Source organism: Hylobates moloch, unplaced genomic scaffold (genome assembly GCF_009828535.3).
Source record: "Hylobates moloch isolate HMO894 unplaced genomic scaffold, HMol_V3 SCAFFOLD_9, whole genome shotgun sequence".
NCBI classification, from domain to species: Eukaryota; Metazoa; Chordata; class Mammalia; order Primates; family Hylobatidae; genus Hylobates; species Hylobates moloch.
This window is the reverse complement of record NW_026652284.1, coordinates 90636918-90652768: the sequence shown is the minus strand read 5'-3', so window position 1 is coordinate 90652768 and position 15851 is coordinate 90636918.

The window sequence follows — 15851 nt, the reverse complement described above, 5'->3', positions numbered from 1 at the left end:
ATAGATTTGAGATCCCTCAATTCAGTTCTCGGTACCCTTTCAAGTTGTAGTAGTCCCCGGTGTCTTATAAATTGTCAAAATTAAGGTCTTTGGAGGATTGAAGTAATCCTAAATATTGCTCTTATTTAGCAGTGGCATACATATCCAAATCAACACCCAGGAACATAGACACTATTTCACTCAGTGGAGTCAATAAACCAAACTTTATAAAGATCTTAGATTATGTGTGTAATCAATAAATCATGGAAACTAAATAAGATTGACATTTTTGCAGCTGTCTGGGGAGTTTTAAAACCAAAACTGAAATAGAGAAATGAAAGTACAAACCACTGAAGAATTACAGGATATATTCTAAAGCTGTAATTTTCTTGAAGCCTTTAGACTATTTTCAGAATGGAAAACTGAAAAGGAAAAGAAAAGAATGTTTCCAGGCTGGGTATGTTGGCTCATACCTGTAATCCTGGCATTTTGGGAGGCGGAGGAAGGAGGATCACTGAGCCCAGAATTTCGAGACCAGACTGGGCAACATAGTGACATCCCATCTCCACAAAAAATAAAATAAAATACATTAGATAGGTGTGGTGGCATGCACCTGTAGTCCCAGCTATTCAGGAGGATGAGGTAGGAGGATAGCTTGAGCACAGATGGTAGAAGCTTCAGTGAGACAGGATTGTGCCACTGCACTCTAAGATGGGTGACAAAGCAAGACCCTATTTCAATTTTTTAAAATGTCTCCATAAAAGTTTTGTATAAAGGAAAAGTAGAAAAGGCCCTTCAATTATGAGGCTTAGTAAGACCAGAGAGTAATATGGAAATAAATAAAATAGTTTCAAGGGTTGGTCAGATTATTTCTTGTTTGTTTGAGCAGACCTTTAAAGAGCTCAGATTAATCTGATTTTATTTACTTCTGTGAGACTTGAACACTTCTCATAAGTTAGTAGGAAAAAGAAATAGGAATTGGATGTGAAACTACTATAAATAGATAGTTTATATTCCTTGGATTTCATTATGAATGCAAAGAGCATATTTAGCAAAATACCATGAAATTTCATTTGGTATTCTTAATTAAATCTCATGAAATACAATAAAAGAAATAATAAGAAAAATGATATTTCCAACACTTTTTCCAACAAGTGAATGTTAAAACTGAGCTAGTGAGACAATAATGGTTCTGAATGCTAACTGCATGTAATATTCAATTGCAGATCAGTGAGTCATTGGGTTGAGTTATAACATCACTATAATTGTGTATAATCTTAGAATAATTTTGTATAATTTTAGAATAAGTTCTGTATATTGGCTAATAAAATCAGATAATTTAATTCAGAAAATTGGTACAAAATCAATAAAAAATATTAATAAAGGGACTCAAGTACTAGGATACTCTGTGGCAAAATTAATCTTGTTTAATTTTCATACCCAATACCAAAGTTTAGAAGTTATGAAAGCATGCATGTTCACCCCTGACATTTTTTTTTTAAGTCAGTGAGCTGTGATTTCTAATTTAATAGTAGAGTTCTCTAACTAGCTGACAGAGCTGTTCAAAGCTTTGTCCCTAAAATTTTGCTAATCTCATTGTAGAATATTTTGCAGCAGATAACACTAACAGTGAGCATGGGTTACAAAAGGGTTACGAAAGAGAGAGAATTGATACCACTTCCCAGACAGAAACCCAATGTTCTCACAGTGTTCTTTGAAATGTGCCTCTACATGTCTAGGAAAGATTGTGATCTCAATAGTTCTTTGCTGACAGTACACTCAAAGGCAAAATAAAATATCTACTCCACCTGCCAATTAGTTTCTCACTTAAAGCACCTTACTCTACTCTAAATGGTCCTCTGTTTCTCATTTCTGCCAAGAAAAAGCATTATGAAATTCATAATGAAATGACTTGCAGTGGTGCCAAAATTGTGGTTCATTTTTATCCAAACGAAGAAATTCCAAAAATACAGGAGAACCCATGAAATCAAGGAATAAGGATAATGGATGCCATATTAAATAATCAACAAATATCAACACCTTTACTGGATACATGCCAGAACCATTCTAACAGATTTAGAACTCATGGGAGACTACCTAATGTAATTAAAATTTTGATTTTTTTCAAATATATTTTAGGTAATTTTGCCAGACAGCGTAAGATGAAAATATAAAGATGGGGCCGGGCGCAGTGGTTCATGCCTGTAATCCCAGCACAACGGGAGGCATAGGTGGGTGGCTGGATTACTTGAGGTCAGAAGTTCGAGACCAGCCTAGCCAACATGGTGAAAACCTGTCTCTACTAAAAATACAAAAATTAGTCAGGTGTGGTTGCGAGTGCCTGTAACCCCAACTACCCAGGAGGCTGAGGCAGGAGAATTACTTGAACCCAGGAGGCAAAGGTCACATTGAGCCGAGATCGTTCCACTGCACTCCAGCCTGGGCGACAGAGCAGGACTCTGTCTCAAAAAACAAAAACAAAAACAAACAAAAAAAAAAGGAGAACTTTTTGTTTTCTTGATGATATTTAGACCATGTTGAAGCACAGACCGGCTTCCTTATAGGAACTCTTAGCTCAGTGAGTTTTCTACTGGAGAAGTAAGAAGGACCAGTCAGGTCAAGATGAATACTGCATACCTTACACAGTAGAATATAGGAAAGTGAAAAAGCTCTTTACTTTTTTGCCTAAACAAAAACATTGATATTTACATAATAGATTGCTGGGGCAATTGGAACAAGCAAAAACCTAGAGCAAATTCAAGTGTAAAAACGCTGGTATAACCTTAAAATATATTGGACATCATAACCTGATATGTTTTCTTCTTAATTAACATGGGATGGTAATAGACTTTTTAGTACAAAAAAAAGGCAAGCAATGGTTTTGACATGTTAAACTCTATGCAGTAAAACAAAGTAAATATTCTCAAGGCATTTATTTTATGATTTCTATATTAATTTCCAGGAGGGCAATATAGAAGTCAAGTAGCATTTACAAATGTACTTGGATATAGAGTTCATTTGTCATCTAGCACAACCTGGGTTTAAAGTTATCTGGAATATAATTTAAGAAATGCTGAATGAGTTAGAGAAAATGGGTATGAAATAGAGCCATTCTTTAAGCCGTTCTTCCATAAAGGCATATGGATATAATCAAGTTCTGGCTTGTCTAAATCTAATTCCAGTTTATTTGTTTGTTTTAATATTATCTACCAGAAAATACAGTAGTCATAATTTAAAATAAATTCATGTGCAACTGCAGTCAAAATATCTGTCACAGGTAACAAGTGACAACCATTGAAAGAATAAATTTTTCTCCATTTACTGTCAGTCATTCAGAAAACAGTTATCAAATAATACATGTCAGACATGATGTGAGATGCTTGGTTTCCAAATATAAATAAAATAAATAAACCATAATCCTTGCACCCAAGGAGTCACAATCTAGTGGTTTGGCAGGTGGGAAGAGGGAAGACATTTAAAGAGATAATACAATCTACACTGCAGATTTCATCAAAGAGGAAGTACATAATTCAAAGTCATGCATTGTTTATGAAAAGTCACTAATATAAGCTTTATATCCAAAAATAATTTTCAGCAGTATTCACTTTTAGTGCATTTTAAAAGACTATAGAAAAGTGTTACAATTCTAAATTCCATGTATTCTTCTAAATAACATGGTTATTGTATGAAATCTAGATTTTCTTTGTCACATTACCAATTATCTATTTTACACTTACAATAACATGCTGTAAATCAAAATCAAGCCTCCAAACATACCTTTGAAGAGACAGAATTACAAATAATGTACAAAGGCAAACAGCTGTTGCCCTAGATTACCCTTCCTGAAAAATGTGATAATGCAGACCCTTTTCTTTCCTGACAGCCATTTAATAAAATAAAGCTCCCCCAAGTAAGAAGTGCCTGCCAACAAAGCTTGAAAAAGGTGTTCTGCACTCCAGCGTCTTTTTTGCTGTGTCAGGATCCATACAGAAACATTGTAAAAATAACTTCCATAAATCTCTTTCTTTTGTTCACATTTTTCCAAACATTCTTGTTCTGTTTGATCTTTTTCTTTTCTTTTCTTTTCGCTTGGCTCAATAAAGTTATGTGATAGTTTTGCAATTTGTTCTTCTAGGATTATCTAAAGGTGTCATTTATGTACTCTTGTCACAATGTCCCAGAATCTGTCACCTAAAATAGATTAACAGCAGCTGGCTTCAATGATTATGGTGTTCTCTTTGCATTCTGTCTCAAGAGAAGTTGAAGTAGAAAACGGGAAATTTTGTAATTCTTGGAAAATGAAAATAAACTAGTAGTTGTGCTGAGGAGAGATTGTAACTAATGTGCTCCATAAACACAAATAACTGAGTTCAGAATAATACATAAGTTTAATTAATAACATTGCTTTTAAGCAGTGCAAGAAATAGAACACTTTATTTTTTGTTCATATGACATAATTCATATTTCTGAGGTGAAACCAAGGTACTAAAGACACAGTATTTGGAATTTCAAATGTTGAGAACTTTTAATTCATTAGTTGATTTTTTTTCTTTGATCTCCTACTCAAAATTTTGTGTCTTGAAGATAAACCAAAAATAAACTTAAGAAACATGGAAATCTACTAACTCAAGTAAGGAAAAACTCTAGAGCTAAAAACTTCAGATATGGGTGAATTCAAGTTTTATAATAAAGGGTCTGTTTCTTTCCCACTGTCTCTTATTGCTACTCTCTTAATGGTAAAAGTGATGGCCCAAGACTCATTCTATTAACTGATCAACCTGCTGCAAAGAGAGTGATCTTAGCAACATAACTCATAAAAATTCCTAAATGGATACTGATTATTCTTAGCTTAGATTGCTCCAGTGTTACTCATTATTTCCAGGGAGGTGGAGTATTTTGATTGGCCAACCCAGATTATGTTAGACACCTGTAAAAGAAAAAGATCATCTGATAATTTAAAAAGTCCACAGAATCGCATGGAGTAGAATAAGGGTTATTTTCCAAAGAAAGTATCGCTAGGCAAGAAAAGAAAATTGGCATATGTCTCCTATATCTTACTTTCAAAATATGTCATTAAACATAACATAATTAAATTGTAAAATATTTGAGAAACAACAAAGAAAATTAGTTGACTATATGTCCACCACCCTAATATAACTGTTGCCATTTTCATTTATTCACTATTTAGATATATATATAGACAGATGATAGATAGATAGATAGATAGATAGATAGATAGATAGATAGATAGATAGATAGATGATAGATAGAGAGATAGATAGCAGACTTTACTGGCATAATCATGCATACAAATACAGTGCTTTTTTCTTAACACTAGAACATAGACTTTTTTTCATATGTTAGTTTTTTTTTTTTTTTTTTTGAGATGGAGTCTTGCTCTGTTGCCCAGGCTGGAGTGCAGTGGTACGATCTCAGTTCACTACAATCTCCGCCTCCCAGGTTCAAGCAATTATCCTGCCTCAGCCTCCTGAGTAGCTGGGTTATAGGTGCACACCACTACGCCTAGCTAATTTTTGTAATTTTTAGTAGAAATGGGTTTTCACCATGTTGGCCAGGTTGGTCCCGAACTCCTAACCTCAAGTGATCTGTCCACCTCGGCCTCTCAAAGTGCTGGGGCTACAGGCATGAGCCACCATGCCGGCCTCATGTGTTCATTTTCAAAAGTACTTAAACTGGCCTCTTTTGATGACTTATTAAATTGCTTCACATTTTCATTATAATAATTAACCTAACAATGAACATTATTGTGCATATATTTTCTCCCTCTTTTATATTAGTTGCATAAAATAAATTCTAGGTAGATTCAATAGCCTAAACCTTAGGAGAATTTTATGGTAAAAGATAATTTTTAACAAAATTGTGTACAATACTTTGCAAAAATCCTCTCTGTTGTAGAACTTATTAGATTATGATCTGTTTCCTCAGAGTGCATACAATTCTGAATATTGATCATTTTTCTCATAATATTGTTTTTAAACTAGGATTTAAATATCTTATTATTTTATTTTACGTTTTAAAAACCTGACAGGTAACATTGCATGTATTTATCATATATAAGGTGATATTTAGAAGTATATATCCATTGTTGTTCAACTACATCTAGCTAATTAACATAAACATTACCTAACATTGTTATGAATTCTGTAATAAGAAAACTTAACATCTACTCTCTTAGCATTTTTTAAGGATACAATAATTTTATCAACTAGAGTCACCATGCTATACAATAAATCATTTGAAATTATTCCTTCAACAAAATGGGGAAAGACAGTATCTTTGATAAATTGGTTCAGCAAAACTGGATATCTACATGCTGAAGAATGAAATTACACCCTTTACTCACACCATACGCAAAAATCAACAAGAAATGGATTAAAGACTTAAGTATTAGACCATAAACTATGAAACTGCTAGAAGAATACATAGGGGAAAAGCTTCACCATATTGGTCTAGGCAACAATATTTTGGGTAAGACCCCAAAAGCACAGACAACAAAACCAAAAATTGACAAATGGAGTTACCTCAAACTAAAAAGCTTTGGGAAACAATCAACAGAGTGAAAAGACAACCTACAGAATAGGAAAAAAAATTCCAAACTAGACATCTGATAAATGATTAATAGCCATAATATCACATAAAAAACTCCACTCAGTAAAAGAAAACAAATAACTTGATTTAAAAAGATGATTTAAATATTTATTATTTAAAATATCAATGATTATCATAAATTTAATGCCCATTGTGTGACAAGTGCACATGTAATTTATACTATGAGGAGGTTTTGATATTCCTATTTTTCAGATAAGAAAACTAATATACAGAGAAATAACAAATTTCCAAGTTCTCTCAACTGGTACAAAATGTAAATTGAAGACTTCCCAACATAAATACTACCAACCTTTCCCCTTCTGTGTATCCAAATTTGTGATCTTGCACCCATATCAATAAGAAAATACTTGATCCTACATTACAAATATGTGTTTGCATAAATATATATATATATAGATTTTATGTTTGTACTACTAATACGTCATGTATATTTTTGAAACAAATTTCAAATATAGAACTTCAAAAAGTAAAATATAAATAAAGAGTGAGTCTGTTGTTTCTTTATGCACCCCAGAGCAATGGCTTACATATCCCCACCCTTTCTGGCGGCCTCTCTTGGCTGTTTTCTTCCCACAACTAAGATTATCTGACTCTCATCTGCAGAATTCACTATTCCCATGGCTCTAGCTAAAGGAGCATCCTAGCTAATAAAACATCCCAGCTAAGGAAACATCCTTAGCTTGAGGTACATAAGTATTTAAATTTAGGGTGAATTTATTTTTCTTTCATAATGATACTTGTTACATTTCACATTGATCTCAGGTTCTAGTGGGACAACTGCACTTCCTAAGAGTAAGTGCTCTGTGTACCCTAGGCTGGTAATGAAGTTCTACAGTCCCTCTTCAAATTTAAGCCTTAGTAACCAAAACAGTACTTTGATACCTTTAGGTTTTGGACTCTATTTTCCATCCCAACTCCAGAAAGAAATATTTTATGTAAATCACAGGATGATTTAACTCGAATACCAATGGTTTGCCTACTCTAATTTACAAATACCGAGTTTCTTTTCTTGCTCTGTTTCTTCTGCTCTGGGATCTATCTTTAGTTATTGCTTAATTATCCTATGCAAATTATTTCCACGTTTAGCACCTATTGCTTGCCACCATAATCTTAATTTTGTTCTATCTAAATAAAATCCATCTCCTGTTCTTTACCAGGGTTTGGCCTCACATCCTTCTAGATCCTGACGTCAAGCTCCAGTTCTCATCCCCATTTGTTCTACTCCACTTAATATAATTACACTTTTTTTCTGCCACATATCATCTGGCTTACCATATTTCAGAGAAGAGGAAATATTGTTTTTCTTTCTATTTGGGCTGATTCTTAATTGAAATTCTTTAAAATTAGCTTTACACAATAACTAAATGGTTTTAGAAAAATTTGTATGTTATATATGTATAATATATGTGCGTGTGTGTATGTGTGTGTGTATATATATTATATATATATAAAAAACTGTTTTATGCAGACCCTTGATAATCATAGTATTCCTTCTCCCTCTGGAAGTCAGTATATTTAAGAATACTCTTTATGAATTTAGACTATAGATTAGGGTCTAATTATCTCACAACTGCCCAAGGGATCAGGTACAGAAAGATGTAAAAATTCATCAACATTTCTGCAAAAGCATAACCTTCAACTTTATCCTAAATGTGCATTGATAGCAATGCTGGTCCCAGGCAAAATCAAGAAGCTGAACCACCTATATTACCTTCTGAAATGCATCTTCAATGTGGAACATCCTTATTTCACAGGTGTTTTTATACTGTCTAAAATCCATCTGTAAAAAGAGGAGCAATGTAGAGAAAGATGTAACACTATTGGTAATATCATGGATTCCTCTTCCCAAGATATATTGAATTTTATAAGATAAAAAAAATGGGAAAGCTATATTTACCGTGAGAAAACATCAACTTTATCAAAGAAATCACAGTTTACCTACTCCAGAGGATCCAATCTCAATTTTTAAATAAATGTTGAAGGATATTAGCTCTATAAAAACTTACATCTATTAAATTATTCAATTATTTTCAACATAATTTTATTAAAAGTAAAAGAATGTACTAATTGAACAAAGGATTCTTAATAAACAGTACAGGAATTTTTAATTAGTTAAAATAAATAATTTTTAACATTTATATAAAGATTATATAATTTCTTTCTTATAATCCATAAATGTAGTTGCTGTGGTCTTGAAAAATTAGTTTATTTCGCCAAAATTACATTGCAACCCTTACTTCTATCCTTCTGATTAAAATAGAATGCACTTCTCTTATGGATACTTCATTATGAGGCCTCATATGCATACTGCATTGAAAAAATGGAATAAAAGAAGAATAAATTAGTATCTTCCACAGTTGCTTATATCCTTTAATTGATACTCATGGCTCAGTCAATAACATCTAGGTTCAAAATTTTACAAAGTCTGTTTTGAATTTACCTGTTCTTTCTCCAATTTATACCTTAAATGAAACCTATGTTCAAGTCAGATTTGAAACAACTCAATATTCCCTGAACTAGCCATAAACGTTCCTACCTCACTAGAATGCCCGTTTTACCTCTGCCTCTCCAAATTCTTCAAGGCCTAGTTTAATCATTGGTAATATTTCCTACATAACATAGGCTATCTTGAGAATCTGTGGAATGCAATGGTATCTGTTGATAAAACACACACACACACACACACACACACACACACACACTTCAGTTGTAATACCTGGGCTCTATGTTCTTTATATCAGAAACCTCTAGCCTACATGATAGGATACGCCACTTCATCAGTGGAATTTTTTTTTTTTAGCAATGTTATACAATAAGAAAAAATGTTAGATGGTGATGCAAAATATCTGGATTTTTAGCTCCGCAACTAACTTGGACAAATCACTTCATCATCTTGTGCCTCAGCTTTGAGTATGAAATGTGATAATAATGGCATATATCCATGAGTTACTATCCTATTTTTAACATTCTGATTTTGAGATCCACATTCCAAAATACAATCATGGAAAGCTTGGCTTCTGATTGTTTATTTTCATTCATTAATTAATTTAACCCATGTTTATTAAAAGCTGACTTGACACTAGATATTGTAGTAAAATACTTTAATATTAGTTTAATGAGACAGAAAACTCTAGAACTTGTCAGGAGATTTTAGTGAGCTAGGGGGTATACTCTAATCCATTTGTTCCCTAAAGCAGGCTTCATTTTTTCAGCTGGGTGTCAGAATCCAATATTTTTTTCAATGCCCACTTTCTTGGGTGGCCAATAAGTCCTGAAGAAGTCTATAATTGTCCATCTCTCTGTCACTGTTGCATGTTAAGCAATTGGACTTTCTCATAATTAAAATATCAAGGAAAAGCACAAATGATCTGTTTTATTATTATTTAATATATATTCTTGAACTTTTAATTTTGGATATTGTCTAATGTTTGTTTCTTTCCTAGATTGTAAACTGTTAATAGACAGTTACAATTTCTTGTTCATCTTTATATTCTATATGGCTTGTATATAATTGGTAATCAATATAAATTTACTGATTTATTTCTCCAAATACATCCCTCTCAACTATAGTGCATACTATTTCACAGAGAAAGAATTCCTGCTGCAAATTTGGGTCATCCAGTTAAAACAGCCGCAAGGAAGAAATCTAAGTTCTTCCCTACTATTTAAGCTACTTGCCACTCTTCTTGGGTAGCTGGTTATTCTATTACTCAAGTAATAGTTAAGCCCTGAATAAGCACTGCCTTATGTACTTACACATATTTAGTAAGTTAATCATTAGTTTAACAAATAATTATTTGCTGCCTACTTTGAAAGAAAAACTGCTATAGAATTTGAGTATCTATAGGACAGAGGTAAGACAGCTAAACCCTCAATGAACTTTCATTCTAGTGAGAGAGACAAACAGTAAACATATACATAAATGAGCAAAATAATTACACAAAATAGTATATACTATGAGAAAAATGGAAACGTGCTGACATCATACATCGTACAGTGAAGGACTCTGAGTAAATGAGAGTAAGCTCAGAATTGACTGACAAGGTCAGCAATGTGACAGTTGAAACATTCTAGGTAAAAAAATGGCAAATGTTTCCAAAATGCAGTACTAAATGCAGTGTGGCTGAAATCTGATTCTCTAAAATATGTTGCAGTAGATTACCTTCAAAGATATATATATAGGAGCCAGGAAAATGTGAAAAAAATCTAAAACATAAAGTATATACCAATGAATTAGGAATTTCATATCATCTAATTCAAAATTCAGTAGTAAATGTGTTCTTCCTATTTCATAGCAAAACACTTTGGGAGGCCGAGGCGGGAGGATCACGAGGTCAGGAGATCGAGACCATCCTGGCTAACATGGTGAAACCCCGCCTCTACTAAAAACACAAAAAATTAGCCGGGTGTGGTGGCAGGCACCTGTAGTCCCAGCTACTCGGGAGGCTGAGGCAGGAGAATGGCGTGAACCTGGGCGGTGAAGTTTGCAGTGAGCCGAGATCCTGCCACTGCACTCCAATAATAATAATAATAATAATAATAATAATAATAATTTGCAATTCAAAGACTTTGTGTAACTTTACCAAAGAGATAAATGGTAGAGTTGGTGTTTGAAAACAAGAAATTGTCTTTACAGAGCCCACACTCATCTCACTATACTAGCCTACCTTGACTATGCTTCCCAGTTTGTTTTTTTGTTTTTTGTTTTTTGTTTTTTTTTTTTTTTTTTTGAGACGCAGTCTCACTCTGTCGCTCAGGCTGGAGTGCAATGGTACTCACTCACTCTCAGCTCATTGCAACCTCCAGCTTCCAGGTTCAAGCAATTCTCCTGCCCCAGCCTCCTGAGTAGCTGGGATTACAGGTAAGCATCACCACGCCAGGCTAATTTTTGCATTTTTAGTAGAGATGGGATTTCACCATGTTGGTCAGGCTGGTCTCACGCTCCTGACTTCATGATCCATCCTCCTCAGCCTCCCAAAGTGCTGGGATGACAGGCATGAGCCACCGCTCTCAGCCTGTTTCCCAGTTCTTGATCTTGGATCCTTTTAAGAACTTCTATGCAATACATCCTCTAAGCATCTTTCTGACAGACAAATGTCTGACTTAAATTTTGAGGTATCCCTTGACTAATTTTTTGGTACCAATTGTCAAAATCCTCCCATTCTTCTGCTTTTGGGATTTTTTTTTTTAATTAAAACACCTTCACCACAATCAAGGTATTATACATATCCATCATCTTAAAATATTTCCTTGTGTTCTTTTGTGTTTGTTTTCCCTTGATGCTGTGCATTCCTTATATTTCATTTTAGTCCAGCCCTCTGTTGTGCCAAGTGGGATAGCTTCTCTGGAATTCTTAATTTGTAGATCAAAAATTACGTAATTTCTTTTAAAAAGTCATATTTTTTAAAGCAAAAAGAAAATAAAAACATGTCACAAATACTCTTTTTGGATTACAAAATTCAAAAAGTGAGTAAGCCGTAAAGAATGCAGAGATCGAGAAAGAAATTTTGTTATAAACAGAAAAGAAGTTTTAAACAGATGGAATCTTTAATGAGTAGGATGATAGAATCTAATCAAGTTTTGCTAAACAAGATTGAGTGGTTAAGAAACCGAAGTTGATTGTGTATTGCTAGACTCTAGGGTCGGTGAATTCTAAAGGAGAAGATGATTTGATTGCATTTATGGAAATACAGATTCCTAAGCTACTGGGGACTCATACTGAGAATGATCAAATTAGAGTAAAAGGGCATTTTAGATGTCATGGAGAACATTAATAACGTAAGAAAACAAGCAGCTCCAAATCTCTGATAACAAAAAGTACACAGACATTTCCATAAAGGGATATAGATAAATTACTTTTCAAAATTATTAGTCATTCTGCCAATCTTATCAGAGCAAAGAAATGAAAGATAACTCTTCCACTTACTTGTGCCTTAAAGAAAATAGCTATGATAAACAAAGACCCCAGAGAAATCCTTAATCAAGAGGTTCTGCATTTGTCTTCCTTGCCTCTTGACAAGACCTATAGTAATAAGATTCAACAACAATGGGTAATCTTGTAAAACGGTGCACCGGTCCACTTGGCCATCTATTTAGAATTTTAATAGCTATCCCATACAGTGCATTCATTATAGATCAGAAACATTTATATTTTTCCATTTTCCATTTATCAACTCATTTTAATCCTCACAATAACTTTCTGAAGTGAATCTTACTATATCAACTTTATAAATGAAAAAAAAAAGCTGTGTCACAGAAATGTTATATATCTTGTTCAAAGTTAGATGGTAGTGAGTAAGTTGTGGATCTTGGATTCAAACCCAGGAAGTCTGACTCCACATTCTGTGCCTTTCATCACAATATTTTGCTGTCTATGTTCTGCCACAGTGCAAGGGATTTCGAGACAAAACAGTGCACGCAATTGGCAAGTTACAATATGTAAAGTTCCTTTACTCAATTAACTTGACTTTGAAGACATAATTTTACTCTTTCCCAGGCAGCCTTAATAAGTCTTCCTAATAGGTATAGTTAATTTTTTGGAGTCATTCTACCTCTTTTACCAGTTAATCTTTACTTCTGCCTCAATCACAATCTGACATTATTTCTGTTATCTCCTCTGATCAAAGAAGTGAATGTATTTTCCACTTCCCAAAAAACATATTTTCTCAAATAAACATTGGCATAACCAATAAAATTTGAGAAGGACTTATCTTCAAATTGCAAAAATCACCCTGTTCAGCCATTTCCACATCAACCTTTAAGAGATACCTTCCTAATAGTTCCCCCAGTCGTCCCACTAGATCTCTGCTTCTATCGTCCCACTATCCCTAATTACTCACCTGGGTACAAATCTCTCCCTCTAGCAGTTTCTATAATTTCTTGGCTATAAAGCTCAAGTTAATATTCTAAAAGTTTTTTCCATCTTTAATATTATATTTCTTTGATATTTCTACTTGATTTCAATAACATCATCCTGTGGCATTGACCTTCTTCACAAGAGTTCTTCCCATTTCTTTACTTCCAAGAAACCTGTGTTGTCCTGATATCATCCTTTTCCACAAACCTTCACCAGTTCCACTGTACCATCTCCCAGTTTCCACAAAGAAAAGTAAGTTTACAAAGGGGATTGGAATATTCTGCTACAACTTTCAGCTTTTTAAAATTTCCACATTAGTCATACAAACACCTTTTTACTTGCCTTCATTTCAGGCAAAGCTTAATGGCTTTAATAACGGAGTCACAATTTTCCTCTCTATTCTAATCTCTCCTCTCTTTTTTCTATAGTCTGCTCACAAATTTCCTACCATGATCTTCAACTTCAGGACTGTGCTTTACTTCCCCTCAGCTTCATAAAACAAGCACAGTCCTACCAGAGATCTTGTAAGTCATTTAAACTCTGAGATCACAGACGGTAAAATTTATTTTTCTAAACACACTCTGATCACCACCCACTTACCACATTTTGGTTGTCCTTCTGGAATCTGCTTCAGAGATTGTAATTCATTTTCACAGAAATCTAGAATTGGAAATGGCCTGTTCCAAACTCTAATAGAGAATGCCTAAACTACTCTTGAAGGCGAAATTCTCTTCTGTGCTTAAGAAATTTACAGATGGAGAGATTAGTACTCTGAGGAGAGTGATGTCAAGAGGTAGTTAATTTGGACTTGTGCAGACATAAGTCCTATTTAATGTTTAAATTCATCTGTAGGCTTTAGTTCTCAACTTCAAAGCAACATACAATACATTTTTTTACTCTCTCAAAAATCATAAATACTTAAGATACAAATACTTCAGACAAACCTTCTCGTTTTTACTGATTTCATCTTTTTTCCTCATCATATTTATTATTGCTAAATGCATGCCAATGCTTTGTCAATAAATCCATCAACTTGAGGTGCAGAGAGGGAAGTAGCCTTCCTCTAGTTCAAAAATACATACTATTACAAAGACATCAGGTGTGGAGATATGCTTACCCCATACTCAGTATATGAGAACAATGCCTAACACATAGTAGTTACTCCATATATATTTACTAATCAAATGAATGAATGCATAATTTGAAGGGTATACTTCAGATGTGCTATATTTAACACACAATATAATGTAGTTATTAGCACTTTAGACACCACTTTAGTTTACAAAGCCAAATATTGACTCAATTTTTCTAATAGCCTTGTTACATAATAATACAGTTTATGGTTTACTACAATTTCCAAGTCTTGACTAGGCTGAATTCCTTTCATTATGAATTAGTTTTAATTGTGCCATCACCTCCCTTGAATTCAATGCAGTTTTGTTTGTTAAATCCAAGTGTAGTTTTCACAGTTTTCCTGTTAACATTTCACCTTCTTAGATGTAGCCTATTTCATCATTTTATTTGAAATCTTTCTGAGACACAATGCTGTAGTGCATCACATTAAGGATTCTTTGCTAGCTTTGGGTCATTCACCTGTTTGATTCAAATAACCTATTTAGAGCATGTGGTAAAGAGAAATTGATCATTATGTCTATATTCCAAGTATTGTAGTAAAAATGCATAGAGGTTTTTCTAACATATCTACTCCCTCTGCCATCTTCTCTGGAGTTTCCATGATTTTGAAAAGCCATCTATGTCTTTATATAATTACTGAGTAAAACAGGACATTTTTGCACAATTCTACAAGGTATCCCACCCCAATGATGATCAGACATTCCTTGATTCAGTTAATATTTAATAAATACTGTATGCCAGTAGGTGTAGAGTCAAAGTTATTACATTAAAAACAAGTCCTGGTATTTGTGGTAGAGACAAATAAGTTCATAATGGTAGATACTGTTTAGTGCTATGTGGAAATAAAAATCTATGGTAATGCAAATTGAGCATAAGTGTGTGTATTCTAAATAAGTGATCCGGGAAGACCTTCCTAAGGTAATATTTGAGCAAAGACTTAAATGAAGTGAAAAAAAAAAAAGCTGTTACAATATCTAGGTGAGGAAAAACAGCAAAGCTTTGGGGCATAATTATTCTTGGTCTACTCAAGGAACAACAAAAAAGCCACTGTGGCTGAATCAAAGTAACACCAAGAATGAATCAACCAATTATTCAACACTTCTTGAATATAATCAGGCATGTAGTCACTTATTCATATAATCACACTATCTTCTAGCTAAAATATCCCCTTCTGTGAGCAGGGTAAACAAGAGAAATAATGTCAAATGCCTCACTAGATTTCATATACATCATATTTCTGTTACTGGGTATA